General features: G+C 33.2%; 1 non-coding gene across 1 annotated transcript; it reads right to left on the bottom strand.

The window, feature by feature from the left end:
• Positions 1-8,641: 8,641 nt before the first annotated feature.
• LOC141568039 (U6 spliceosomal RNA) lies at positions 8,642-8,745 on the bottom strand. The gene has a single exon (XR_012491055.1). It is a non-coding gene; the product is annotated as a U6 spliceosomal RNA (small nuclear RNA).
• Positions 8,746-14,991: the final 6,246 nt, after the last annotated feature.

Here is a 14,991-nt window from a genome sequence, read left to right on the forward strand (position 1 = left end):
ATGTAATTTTACTAACCATTGTCACCCCAATAAATTTTAATTTTAAAAAAGGTAATTGTATATTCAGTGCAGTTGTAAGAAATAATACGGAGAGATCTCATGGATACCCAGCTTTCCCTAAAGGAACATTTTGCAAAACTATATTACATCACAATCAAAATATCAACATTGTTACAATACACTGATTTTACTTAGATTTCACCACTTTTATCTGTACTCACTTGAGTATGTGTATGTATTTAGATTTATATAATTTCATCACATTGGTATAGTTATACATTTCCCCATCCCAGTCAAGATACTGAACAGTCCATCCCCACAAAGATGCCTTAAGTTGCCCTTTTATAACTACATCTATCTCTCCTTCCCACTACACTCTCCTTACCCCGAACCTGTTTCCATGTCAATAATTTTATCATTTTAAAAATATTATGCAAGTGGAATAATGTAGTATTTAATCTTTGAGAACTGATTTTTTTTTTTTCATTCAGCATAATTACCTGGAGTTTCATCTAATTTGTTACACGAATCAAGAATTAAATTCTTTTGTATTGATGAATAGTATTGCATGGTGTGTATGTACTACAGTTTCTCTAGCCACTCATCTTTTGAAGGACATATGGACTCTTTTCATTTTGGGACTGTAACACATAAAATTGCTATAAATATTTGTGTACAGAGTTTTGTGTGAAGACAAGGTTTCCTTTCTCTGGGATAAATTCCCAGGAGTATACATGTTGGGTCATATTGTAGTTGCATATTTTGTTTTATAAGAATTTGCCAAAAACCTTTTTACAGTGGCTGTATTAGTTTGCTTTCTTACCAGCAATGTATGAGTGATCCCATTTCTTTACATCCTTGCTAGCATTTTATATTGTCACTTTATGTTTTATCCAATCTGAGAGGCGTGTAGACTCTTTTTGTTTATAAGATGGTATCCCATTATCTAAAAAACTGGGGACCTGATAGCCAACACTGTATTATCCATTTCTGTATTTCTAGTGCCTGACATACTGCCTTGCACATAATGAGTCTTAAATAAATATTAGTTAGAAAAACAAATGAATAAGTTAATAAATGAAAAAGACCTTTTTGTACTCTTAAACTTTAAAGTTAAATGTATTTAAATATTATATTAACACAAAACAAATGAGAGCTAAAACTGAAATCTATACTGTAATTTAAATTGGCTATCACACATATAACTAAACAAAGGAGATATTTTCATTATGTTAATTGAATTTCACAGACATAGTGTTTGAAATGATGGTGATATCAGCTGATTAAATTCCTGAAGGCATTCGCTGCATTATAAATAAGTATGTAGTGAAAAAATGGTTTCTGGAAATTTACTGATATTATTTCACAATGAAAATGTTATCCCAGGATAATCATTATAGTTAGTTCACAATAGAGTTCTCATTGAAACTAAACATACTCTAAGTGAGTGATTTTAGAGAAGATAATGTTTCATACTGAGTAATTACAGCAGCATTATGCTATATTAGCAATACTAACATATTCACCTCCATTCACAAAGCAGGTTAGCTATTATGTTAACAGCGAAAATTACTATAGGCTCCATACAAAAAAAAAAAAAAAAAAAAAAAAAAAAAAAAAAAAAAAATCTCACCACTGGGTGAGAAAATAGAATTTTTTGTCTAGTATTCATTTGGAGCAAAATACTTTTATCATTCGAAAATGTGAATTGGCATGGAGTAGACAGTGAACCAGCTGAACTCGAGGTTTCATTTCTTTTTAATTTAGGGGGGAAGAAATATGAAAGGCTCAAAATGAAATTACTTCATCAGAATTCACATTTGATTTTCATCTTTTCAGATGCCCAGATGCATCGATGCTCAACTGACTATATTCCCAGCTGCATTATTCAAGGATGTTATTCAAGAAGGAATACTTGCAATATGTGTTACACTGAGTAATGAGCTAATTAAAAGAAATTCACAGCTGGATTTTTAGAAAGCTTTGATCTTAATTGTAAGGTGCTAAAAATGCTTGTTGGTTGGATTTTGTTCTTTATGCCCTAAATCTGTAGTCTTCCCTTGTAAGAAAATTGGTAAGAACTGTTCATGAATGAATGAGTAAATCCTTATCTCTGCTCTCTTTTTTTCTGTTAGAGGTTAATAAACTATATATCATACATATTTTTTTTTTTTTCATTTCAAAGAGATCCCCTACCTAGGAATAATGTTAGGAGTGCAATGCTATATCCTCAAGGAAAGTTCTGTCGCTTATGGTAAACTAAAACCTCTATATTTAAAAATACGTGTTCTGAAAACTGTATTCCTCTAATTGAAGACATAAAATGTTTGCAATGTTTTGCATCGAGTTTATTTTTTTTCCTCACCAAACTGTAGGAATTTATCTTTGCTAAAGTGTACAGAGTTAGATTTAGGCTATATGAGATCTAGTGGGGTGGAATGGGGAGACAAAGATAACAGGGGAATCTAAATTTAAAAAACATATATGAAGGCAAATATAATGGACCATATGAAAAGAACATTGAACAAAGAAGCAGCAATAGAATAACGGAGTTCTAAGCCACCTTGGTCACTGACAAATAGTGTGGCCTGAGAATCTGCCTCTTAGGTTCTGTATATAATTTTTTTTCAATTAAAATTTATAACTGTGCAAGTTAGTGTCTTTTTATTCCAGAGGCAAGTTATTTTGTTGAAAACAACTCGAATTTACTCCTACTGGCTTAAGCAGAAAAGGGGAATTTAATATAAAGGAAAAAAGTGAACCTTAATTAAACCTAGGACAGACAGTGTAATTGAGACTTGCACGGAACCAGAAATCTACTAGGATAATAGCCTTTCCAGAGCTACCTGGTTTCTTCTTTCTGCTGTGCTCTAAGTTTGGTTCTGGTTTTGTTTGTTTGTTTGGTATTCTCTCTCTCCCCCCCCCCCTTCCCTCCCTCTCTCTCTCTGTCTCCCTCTCTTTCTTCCCCCCACCTCAGCCTATTTTCTCTCTGTGCTTCATTGACCAAGTCCTCATAGGCTAAGTAGAATTGATATACCCTTAATACCAAGTCCAACTCCATAGATAGAAAACAGATTTGTCAAGTATGAATCAGAACCTAGCCCTTTGAATCAACTGACATTAGAGATGGGGCATATGGCTCACTGTCTGTTCAGCAGGGATCCTGGTATCTGCACCGAGAAAGACAGTGAAAGAATGGAACAAAACGATGGAACACGTCGACCTCAATAAGGAGAGACTATTATGGAATTTTGGAGTTGCGAAATAAAAGTATTTTCTTTATGTATGCAGCAACAAAAATGTTGTAAATGTGACTTGCATATACATATATGTTGGTTTATAAAGTTTAATGAAAGTAGAGCTGTTTGGAAAAGAATTGATAATTTTTTTCTAGCCTAGATTGCTTCTTATTCTTAGGACTAATTTAGAGTGGTCTATGTGCCTAACCTGACCATTTCATGTCACAGTTACCAGTGAATTAGTCACACAGCTTCTTTCTGACTTTCCATATTTATATTCAAAATTCTCTACTCTTGATCTTATTTGAAAATGAACTATTAGGCAAGTTTTTGATGATTTCCCTTTCCTGTAAAATAATAACGTAAAAAGAAATAAAATTAATCTTATAAAAATAACTAGATGGTGTTTTTTTAAAAAATGAGTATTTATATCTGTTAAAATTAAGTTCAGTGAACTCAGATTCTCATTTCTAAAAGAGGTCCATATTCTCAGGGCATGGTTTATTCATTAGTGTGGGCCACCTCAATTTTCCCTTGAGCTGTTTATTCCTCAACTAGTTGATGGTATACTAAAATGTCTGAATTTAAATTATATAATTTTTAGTTTTTGAATGAATTTAAAATAAAATTAAAGTATATAGCATTTTTAAATTTTAAAGAGTTTTTTTTCATTTAACTGAAATTTGTCTAAAACCTTAAATATATGAGATAATTCAGATCAATATCTGTCATCTGTAGATATATAAAAACTATCATTAAGCATTCTGGGATGGATGTGATTTATTTAAAAATGATCATAGTAATGGAGCAGTGGATTGATTTCACTAGTTAATAATGGCAATACAATAATGAAAATAATAACTATTATAACTTATATTTGATATCGCTTAAATGTTTACAGAGAACTTAAAACTTGTTTTCATGTGACCTTAATCAAAAAGGTGAAACAAAGATAGGAATTATTATTTACTTTACGTCTGAAAAGGATTCATATAAATAAATTGTCTTGACTAGTACCCATATAGCTATACAGAATCAAAACCCAGACAGGTACCCCAACTCTGATTCAAATTCACCATTCTTTCTATTATACTACTCATTTAAAAATAATCCAACTGGAATAATATTTTTTCTCTAATAGGAGCAATAAAGATTGCTTTGGGAAGAGAATTATAATTTCCTTTCAAACAATTGGCTGAAAAAAAAATCCTAGAATGTAATTTTGGAACTCAAATATCCATAATTTCTTTGGTGCATTACTTATGATTTATGTAAATTCTTCTTGAGCCTATTTAGAATTTCACCCTGAACTAAATGATATCCATGAAATCACTGAACACTGTAATTCTTTTATTGTCCCCATTTAATCGCAAGGCTAGAGTCTATGCACTAGAATTCTATGATTTGTAGATTACTTTCACATCCAGTGTAACTCTGTTTTTTAAGATTTTCATTCATTTTTTTGAAAACACTAAATAATTAGGTCCTATTTAATTTAGGCCAACTTAATTGCGGTATGATTAAAGCCTAAACCCTAGCTCATGCAGAAAAACAACTATCAAGATTAACAACTCTTAATAAAATGTTATACTAAAATGTCTGAATTTAAATTATATAATTTAATTTAACTAGAATCATTGTATTGCCTACACTAACACAAAAGTTAAACGTATTTGTAAAAAAATGAAAACATATTTGATGTCTCTAATTTTGAAGGCTAGTATCTGAAGCTAAAATATTTACCATAATAGTGGCTAATGTGCAGAATGTTACTGATACATACATTAATTCTTTCGATTTTCACAACCATAGATGTGCAGTTATTTTCTGATTTTACAGATAAAGAAACTGAAAAACAGAGTAATTAAAATCTCTCTCTCTCTCTCTCTCTCTCTCTCTCTCTCTCTCTCTCTCTATATATATATATATATATATATATATATATATATATATATATATATATATATATCTAGCAAGCAGTAGAGCTGATATTTGAATAAGCAGTCTGGATATTCTGCTCACTATATTTCATTATTAGGATGTATTACTGGCTTTCAATGGAAGTAAGATGATCCTCAGGTGTTTTCCTGCTAGCACTTATAATAAGTACAGATCTACTGGTGGGCACCTACTAGAACCTGACTAAACCATTCTCTACCTGACAGACAACAGGACTCTGACGCTACTTCTGTAAATTTCTAATAGCTTGAGCTTTCTTCCATTGCCATTCTCTGAAGACCTGACACTTGCCTAACTATCCACAAGAGTATCTTTTGTCCTGGCTATGTTCTTTCAAACTGAAGGCTCCATCTGGTTTTGGATGGCCTTCCTTTTCTTAACTGAACAACTTAAACAAAATGTTAAAATCAAGACATTACAGACTGTTGACAAAGAAAAAAGGGAGACATAGTCATCATTCAGGTGACTGATAAACCAATTTGGGGGTCATAAATGGATATTTTTTTTTAAAACAAATATTCTTATCTTCTTATGTGGATGAAAAATCCGTAAAATTTCAAACTTCTCATGCCAGCTATAGAGAGAGTTAGTATCTAGGTCACAGTATCACAATTTGTAGTGGAACTAGCTTAGATGGGTCCAGTTCCTGGGAGAGAATCAATCATCTCATTAAACTTGAGAATGGCTCTTTGCTATCTATCAATCTCTGTAATATAATTAGACTAACAACTTCATCTTACAATATAACTTATTACATAAATAGACTGACCATTGCAAGATATTTTGCAGTATTGACCATTTTCTAGCTAAATAAAGAAATCGAAGTGATCTGACTGGCTAGTTGATCTTCTGCAAGTAGCATTTTTACAAAGCAACAAAAAAGCATGTCGATGTCTAAATTGACTCTTCTAAAGCTCATCCTCTGGTACTAGTGACTTGAAAAGTAAAGTCTCCTTTTTGTTTCTCTATAAATAGCTTATAAAAAATAAAATTTAAGTTTGTTTACACATTTGATTAGTCAAAATTTTAAGTGGTCAGCCATGTGGAAAAGTGTGACTTGTCCAGGCAAGAATGATATGTACTCTATCCAACCTCCATAGCACTATCTATGGTAAGTACAATAAATATTTGTTGAATCAATGTGTTAGAGTAACAGTTCAACAGCATTTTTATGAGGAAAAAAAAAAAACTACTGAAGTCATAGAGGTCGTGTTGCCAGCATTATTTTCTGATGCTAAAGATTTTATTTTTTCGCTTTCATGTAAGATCTAATGTACAAAAGCTCAGAAAAAAATAATTTATATATATAGAATATATAGATTATATATATGCATATATATACATATATATGCATATATATAATCTTACATTCTGCAAGCCATTAAACATCACATCAAAATTATATTGCACATTTATGCAATTTTCATCATTTTCCTCTCAACTGTTGATGTTAAGAAATCTGAAAATGCTTTATAATTTTTGGAAATCTGTAGCATAAGAAAGAAAAAAAGCAAAATTCACTGGGCGTATGTTTACAAAATAGTGCTTTTTTTTTTTTACTTTATTTTATGATTATTTTCAGGTGTAAGAAACAATGTTATAATTAGACATTTACACCCCTCACAAAACACCCCTCACAAAACACCCCTCACAAAGTGATAACCCTCCTCCTCCAATCGATTATCCCTCTGACATCATATATAACTATCATAATTCTATTTAGTCTCTTCCCTGTGCTGTACTCCATATATATATATATATATATATATATATATATATATATATATATATATAAAATTATAGTTGACATTCAATAATATAGTAACATTTTTAAAGAAATTGTCTGACTAATTTAGTAGTTGTCCATTAAAAGTATAAAGTAATTCTGTTTTTTCCTTAATTACCAAGTACATCTCTGCAGGGTAAATCAACCTACGTACGTTTTAGTTCAAATGATTATTTGAACACATGATTTGTGCTGTGCATTGTACAATGTTTAGCACCACTCATGGCCTCCTCCCACTAGATGCAATAGCATCCTTACTCCAAAGTTAAGACAATAAAAGCACCACCATAGAATTCCAAATGTCCTGGGAGCAAAATCATTGATTAAGAACCACGTAGCAGTATAGGCAAAACCAAGGGAAAATAGTTTATTTTACTTTATCCTCATTCAAGTCTAGTTTCTTCATGCTTGGGAGTGTTAAAGACATAAGGTAAATGCAAGCTTTATAATTATGACTGCAAAGCCTGGGTATACACTTGATAATGCTGTGTTAGCAGGGATTCTCCATTGCTGCTTGATGCAAGTTTTCAAATTTCTTCTGGAAAATAGAAATTCATCATCACATCTACCTAGAATTCTGAGCTCCTGACAGCTTGGGTAATTGAGGATCTCAGTCCTCACTAAGCATTTACTAAAACTCACATATCATTATATACAGAAAATCCTACATAACTAGTTCCATTAATTTGTGGGGTCACTCAGATGCTCTCCTAAGTTAATTCTGGGCTTAACATTTGTTCTGGAAGATTTACAGGATTTTGAATTCTTTAGACAAAAGATAGTTTTCAGGGCACTTGGAACTACTTGTATGTTTCCTCTCCTTGACCAATACCTGGAAACAAATAAGGTTTCCTGGAGTTTCTCTGAAATTCAGAGAAAAAGGCTAGCATTAGCATTAAAAAGAGGTAAGATCTACCTATCATCAAAATAAAACAATGGTCTTCTTATTATAGTGGTGGCCTCAGAAGGCATATGAATGAAGAAAATTGGTCATTCACTGAAAATTGAATCATATTTTCCAATTTAGCACAAATATTAATTAGTTAAATATTTTTTCTTTACTACAGTGAAAATCACATCACATAAAGAAGAAAATGAAAACTAAATATCTGTATTTTAAGTAATCAAAATTATTGATTAAAACTTACTTTTTTCTATCAGCACACAGATTCAGACTTGCATATGAACTGGCTTACACACGATGAATATTAATGATGTCTTTTCTGTTTATAGTGTCTGATTTTTAGAATGAAAGATCCATGAGAGTTAATAGACAAAGTAAAAATCCCAAATGACAACAAACCTTCCCTTTAAGAAATTATATATATATATATATATATATATATATATATATATATATATGTGTGTGTGTGTGTGTGTATATGTATATATATATATACATATATATGTGCATATTTTAGTTTTAAAAGCTTTATTGATATACTCTAATGTATAAAAATTCTATATATTTAAGGTGTACAACATGACGTTTTGAATTATGCAAACATCATAAAAGTCACCATGATCAAGCTAGTTAACATATCTATTACCTCTACATAGTTACCATTTTCTGTGTGTGTGGTGAGAAGATTAATGTAAGCTCTATCCCTTTGTGCAAATGTCAAATATACAATACATTATTGTTAACTATTGTCACAAAAATATAGAATAGTTCACGGATTAGCATGTCAGCATTTCACAGTGGTTATGCTAATCTCTGTATTGTTCCAATTTTAGTACATATGCTCCCAAAGTGAGCACAAAAAAAATCTTATGTTTGAAAAGCATTTATCAATCTTTATAATCTTATCCACACCTACATTCATCAAAATAATTTATGTTTATCACTATTTTAACTTTTTTCACTGATTACCATCATTTTTAATATCATAACATCCCTATTTTTGAATTCTAAAATATGAGCCATCTTTCTAAGATGACATTTCTTTTTCTGAGTCCTAGCTTTACTGATAATGAATTACAACTGCTCTCATAAATGAAAGAAGGGAAGTCTTCAGAGAGGAAATCAAGAACAAGAATATGAGCATGCCCATGAGAGGAACCAATAAAAAGATAAGTGGAAAGAATGAGAAGTATGAAAGCAGCATTGGTACATATATAAATCATACCAAATTTTCTTCTAAGTGTACTAGAAGAACCTTGACTGTGGATAGGAAGGGGTGCTAGAAACAAGGAAGTCCTATCTTCCTGAGCTTCCCCAAACTATCTAATCAAACTCTAGAGACGATAAAATTAAATAAAGACCTTATTAATTCATCATCAGCTGGTTTCACACCTGAAATATATATATACAGGAACAAGGGCCTACTGACTTCCCTTTCCTGTACCACACAAGAACTTTACTAACTTTGCATACAGAAAAGGATTGTCAGAGTTTAGTGATTCTAGCTCCTTAAGAACTTTTTCTAGTATTCCACCCACTCCTTTTATGCTAGGATGAGCACCTCTCCCTATATAAATAATCAAGCTTACATTTATTGGGATCTCTGGCAGACCTCACGGTGACTTGAATAATTCTTATCTCTTGTGTTCAGCCTTTTATGTTATCTCTTGTTGAGGGTGCAGGGGACTTGTGATCATCTTATAAGCAATCCCATGTGGCAAAAGGGATAAGGTGTTACAGACTTAGTATTAGGTTATGTGCTATAAGACTCCATTTTAGGAGATTGGTGCTAGATACTCTCTGTGCAGGCTTGAAGTAAGCAACCAAGTTGAAGATGCCCATGTGACAAGAAATGTGAGCTGTCTCTAGAACCTAAGGCAGACTCCAGCTCACAGGCAGGTAGGAGCTGGGGCCTTCAATCATATAACTACAAGGAATAAATTCTGCCAACAACTCAAATGAACTTGGAAATGGATTCTTCCCCAGTCAAGTCTCCAAAGGTGAATGCAATCTTGCCAACACCATGTCAGCAGCCTGTGAGAAACTAAGTTGGAGGATACCTGGACTCTTAACCCATGAGAAATAGGAGATATTAAACCTGTGTTGTTGTAAACTAATACATTTGTCTTAATTTGTCATGCATTAAACAAACAAACGAAAAAACCGATACAGGACCATTCTTTAGTCTATGGCATTGCATTTCTGTGGCTTATCTCATCTATCCAGTTCTGTTGCTTCTTTAACATGGAAAGGTAAATACTTTTCTCAGGTTGTTATAATCTGCTAGAGTTGGGGGCAAGGGTAGATGACCATGGAAAAGGGAGGGACTTCCACCCGGCCTATGGCTTGCTTTCCTCCAAAACGCCTACAATTAAAAGCATTCACAATGAGAGTTTAAAAATTAACCAATGCCCTTCCAATTAATATAACTTTTAGTTTATTTTATGTGTAAACATATCTTTGCTTTTTCTGTTAGGTTAACGTGAACATTTTTCCTCTTTCCCTAGTCTAAGGTTATCAAAATAATGATGAAGAGGAAGTGAATTAGAGATGTGTATCTATAATGAAAATGAGCATATAGGTAAAGGAGCAGCTTGGTAATCCCAAGAGGATGAACTAGGATATAAGTATAATTTGCTAGTTTTAATACAGCCACAAGTATAGAAAATACAGATGGTGATGACACTGATTATGCCATGGGAAAGGACGTCCACATTTAAAAACACCAAAGAAGAATATTACAAGGAATGATGCATTAGGTAACTTCAGGAGGGAGTTCAATTCACAGTTCAACAAAAAATTATTTAACTGACTACTGGGTGCCAGACACTGTGAATTCCTTGTCATTGGTGGTGACAGAGCAGAAGTAAAATATGATACGGGACATGTAACCTCCTGTCCCATACCTGGTTTCTGCATATTTTTAAAGGATAAAATAAAATCTGTTTATATATTTATACACATGCTAATAGAGTATACATGTGATAATACCAATACTATTAACTCCAACCAGTGGTTCTCATCCCTGGCTGAACAATAGAACCTCCTAGGGAGCATTTAAAAGCTGCCATTCCAGGGATTCCATCCAGGCCAATTCAATAAGAATCTCTGGGGCTGGGTCCTCAGCAGAGATACTTTTTAAATCTCCCCAGGGGGTGATAATGTACAGTCAGGGTTGAAGAATCCTGCTTTAAACTATTGATAGAGATTGATAGAGTTTTACTTTGTATTTGTAGATTTTGCCAATATGTTTTTGTATTGTTTAATAATTCCCTCAAATACCCATACTTCCTGATGAAAACTTAGTGCTTTGTATTTAAAAATTTCAAAGACCTCTATTTGAAACTACTAATAAATCCTGATTTGAGAATTTGAGGAATCAAATTTGTTTTTCCCATTTTCTTAAATTTGTTTTTATTTTTTAACACTTTCCCTGTTATAGATCAATTTTTCCATGGATATAAGGCAATTTTGCAACATTAACTCTAATTATAATAATTAAAGCAGTTAATGTGCATTAGGTCCTATGTTAGTTTATCTACACTTTCATTCCTCAACATCACAAAACATGTGTAAAACTAGATATATTCAAAATAATATTATTTCATCATGCTAAAATGTATTAGGCTTGTAGGTAGTATCTTTTATGTAATATATTGTACATACAGCTATTTTGCTCATTGTTATAATTGTGAAGTAAATATTATACATAGATTTGATTTCAACAATTCTGTCAGTATCTTTAATCCATGTGATATAAAATGTCTGATGACAATTTCAATTGTCTCCTATTAGGCAATTGTATCAAATATGTTAAAACTATAAATGAACTTTCCTCTAGTATTGCTCATGAGAAGTCTGTTGTTAATCTGATACTCTTTCAAATACTCCTTCAAATAAATGGAACTTTGGGGATTCTCTTTATTCTACCTTGAAAATTTGTAATTTCAGGAAAACATATCCAAATTGGTGTATTATTTAGTAATTGGGCTTAGTCTTCCTTTCAAACTAATAGATTTCGTTTATTTTCAACTCAGAGAATTATTTTCTATTAGTTTTTGTTTTGTTTTTCCTTGTTCTCATCTATTCTCTCTGTTCTCTCCTTACGGATTGTTTAATTGCACAGATATTATAGCTCCCAATTTTTTCTTCATGTTTCTTATCATTTCTGTTTTAGTAGTTATATCTCTGACTTTTTGTAAAAACAGTTTGAAAAGACATGTTTGAGAATTTTAGAGAATGTTTTCTCAAAAAAAAAAACTGTCAGCTCCCTTTTCTAATTCACTAATTCGATCTTGTTCGTGTCTCTCTATTCTGGATATATATACATATACATATACATATACATATACATATACATATACATATACATATACATATACATATACATATACATAAAAATTGTAATACTCAATATATACTGATAACAAAAGATGAATGCAAGTTAAGTTTGACTTCTGCAATTACAAGAGGTACGCACAGTGGTTACCATCAGCACCCAGACACTTCTGATTATGGTGAACTACTTCTTGAGCAACATTGACCAATGTTGTGTACATTTTTTTTGGCACCCCCAGTATATAAGAGGTCTAACAATTAGGTTTGCAAACTTGTTGCATTAGCAACGATGCTAACTTTTTTGATATCAGAGGGATTATTCATTATGAAGTTGTACCAACTGGACAAACAGTTAACCAAGTTTACTATTTGGAAGTGCTGAAAAGGCTGCAGGAAAAAGCTAGACAACCAGAACTTTTTGCCAACAATTCATGGCTCTTGCATCATGACAATGCACCAGCTCACAAGGCACTGTCTGTGAGGGAGTCTTTCACTAGTAAAAAAGTAGCTGTATTGGAACACCCTCCTGACTCACCTGATCTGGCCCCCAATGACTTCTTTCTTGACCCAAAGATAAAGGAAATATTGAAAGGAAGAGATTTTGATGACATTCAGGACATCAAGTGTAATACTACGATAGCTCTGATGGTTATTCCAGAAAAAGAGTTCCAAAATTGCTTGGAAAGGTGGACTAGGCGCTGGCATCAGTGCATAGCGTCTCAAGGGGAATACTTCAAAGGTGACCATAGTGATATTCATTAATGAGGTATGTAGCACTTTTCCTAGGATGAGTTCATGAACTTAATTGTCATGCCTCGTGTGTGGTGTGTGTGTGTGTAAATTTTATATATATATATATATATATATATATATATATATATATATATATATATATATATATATATATATATATGTTGTCACACAGCACCTTAACCGTTTGTCCCTACCATCCTTTCCTTAAGGAAAGAGGGTTGCGGGGTTGTCCCTCTTAGGGGTTGAGTTTTATAGGTTTCCTCTCTTGGTCCCAGTATGCTGGGTCTGCGGTCAAAGACGAGTAAGATTCCTCAAGGGAGGAACGACTTAAGCCAGACGGGACCCCAGGGACCCCCATGAGCTAATGTGAAACTAGGAGGGATGCCCCTGCTCCAATGCTTTCTGGAAGCTGCTGATGCATGCTTCTGATGTCCGGCACCCTATTGTGCTAAGGAACGTTAACTGAGCTAACTTATCTCGCTTCCAGCTTAACTCATGAGGTAATTGCTCTGAGAAACCTACTCCCCCAGGGGTTGTACACAGCGCACCTTGATCATGTGGGGACAGCATGAACAGGTTGCTTTGGGACAATATGATTGGGTATTGGAAATATGCTAATTGTATCAGTGGTGTGAGAGTCTTACAGACCCTGCCCAGAATCATGTGATGCCTATTGTAAAAAAAACAATAAATACCCACTACGACCAGATTCGGGGCTCCAGTCCCTTGAGGCTGTGAGTCCCTTGGTCCTCTGTGGTTTCTTTGCATTCAGTGTCTCTTGTCTCTTTATTTCTATAATAGAATTTAGCCCTTGCCGCCTCCCTCGCTTTCCCCACTGCTTGTGTTGTGCAGGACGCAACATATATATATATATATATATATATATATATATATATATATATATATGACTTTTCTTATGACAATTTGATTTTTTTATACATTCAATATCATCTAGATTGGAGACTTATTGAGGCAGTTATTAATTATACATGTAAAAAACTTTTCCTCTAAGAACTGTTTTGTTGAGATGTGTCAACAATTTTAAGAGTTTACTGCCTCTCTATTGTGTTGTTTTCCTGAAATATTTGATGAGTCTTGTTTTATAGGTGTAGATTTATTTTTCATATTTATAATTGGGGCAGGGAATCAGAGCAGTCATAGATGACTGGAACATATGTTGGCACCCAAATGAAAATCAGTGTGTGCTGGTGGTAAACAGAGCTCCATTAGAAGAGCATTCAGCTGGTAATAAAATGTGGATGGTGGGGATGTGAGATGAAGTTACAGGCTATACAGGTAGCTTGACTTATGGTTGTCAAAGTCCATAACTGTCCTGGGCATTGGATGTCTGGGCACTTTTTCTACATCCTCAATATATCTATCTGTCAGGGAAAACCCCTATGGCAAGCCACTTCATTATCCAGAAAGAAAAATCATTTTTGCAATTCTGTTCCTTCCCCTACTGTTTTTATGAAAGTACAGAATAAAATTGTACTCTGCTGCTAGTCTTTTAGTCACATGCTTCGGAATGTAGAGCCAGTGCTTCAGCCAAAGAGTAACCAAAACTGCTCTCACCTACTCAGCATACATACAGTAAGGCAGAGTTACATCACCGCTTTTATAGATAGTATCTAATTACCTTCATTAATATCCCAGGGCCTCCTTTCTACTCATTGTATTTGTCCATTCTAGGCTTAGAAATGTTCTATTTTTCTCCTTCTACCTGAGATCTAGGCTGTGATTTCCGAGCCCTAATTTCTCTGTCCCTCTGAAATTATTACGTACTATCTTCTAGGCGTATCTCAAAAAGGCCATTGTATTCTGATGACACTTGCCATTTTATAACTGATAAACTCTCTCATTAAAATATTTCCTGAGATTTTGATGATTGATTCATATGCTCGCCCTACCACCTTGATCTAATCTCTGACCTTCCATTTACAAAGCAACTCTGTCTAGCCATAATTTTTATTTCTCTGTAAAAGGATTGTGCTATGGTCTTTGGAACCTCT

This window comes from Rhinolophus sinicus, chromosome 17 (genome assembly GCF_057876585.1).
Source record: "Rhinolophus sinicus isolate RSI-liver-muscle chromosome 17, RSI-T2T, whole genome shotgun sequence".
In the NCBI taxonomy this organism is placed as follows: domain Eukaryota; kingdom Metazoa; phylum Chordata; class Mammalia; order Chiroptera; family Rhinolophidae; genus Rhinolophus; species Rhinolophus sinicus.